Source organism: Brassica oleracea, chromosome C4, assembly GCF_000695525.1.
Source record: "Brassica oleracea var. oleracea cultivar TO1000 chromosome C4, BOL, whole genome shotgun sequence".
Lineage (NCBI taxonomy): Eukaryota > Viridiplantae > Streptophyta > Magnoliopsida > Brassicales > Brassicaceae > Brassica > Brassica oleracea.
The window spans coordinates 43852573-43853499 of NC_027751.1; positions in this window are offsets into that span (position 1 = coordinate 43852573).

Consider the following 927-nt stretch of genomic DNA (forward strand, 5'->3'; position numbering starts at 1 on the left):
GATCTAGTCGCAGAACGTTTTTCATAGGTTTTATGAAAGGATTCTCATGACACATTCGTTTTAAGAATGAATTGGTCGACCAGAGGTGGATCTAGCCACCATCGGGAGGAAAGCACCTCTTTATGCACGATGCTACATCTATTCTCGAGTTTTCTTTGTCACAAATGTTTTCGATGCTTTTCCGTGACTCACTTGGTACAAGAGAAACTGAAAGAAATGCTTTGGTGATTGAAGATTTCTCGTAGAAATTTTTAAACGAAACTGGCTTTCTAAAACTGGCTTTCGTTATGTTGCTAGCGTTTAGACGAATTTTAGATTGTCGTTTGCCTATTTGAGACGATTTGCTTTGACAAAATCGTTTTTTTTTTGACGATTTGCAAAAGTTTTTGAAGTTTGGGAGTAAACGAGTATAGTATACGTACCTACTCCCCCTTTTTTTTTTACGAAAGAAAACAGTTGAACCGATACTTTGAAGGGTTGTGTACGTTTCTTCTTCTAAGGTTTGAAATCATCAATAATCCTGGACGATTTAAAGAAGACACTTGGACTGTGATTTGGTTTGTTTCCACTTTGACGACTTGGGATATGTCGGTTCTGAGAAAATTGCTAGAAACGAATCGGTTTTAAGACGACGTTCATGTCTCTCATTTTTTCTCTCTTTGGGAAGCGAGCTTGATATGCGTGGCGATCATTTCTCGATTTTTGGAGAGTTTAGATCGGTTTGCAAGATCTGGCTGAACAGTTCTTAGTTCGCTAGACTATCCACCTAGGTTTTACGTTCCATAAAGTTCTATGGCAGTCTCAAAGGCGTTTTTATTTCTTAGTAATTTCCTACGAAAATTCCAAGTCTGATTTCAAAAATTTCAAGTCGGAAATACCTTAGTTCTCTCGAAGACGCAGTTTTGTCTCTTCTCAGTTTTGCTTGCT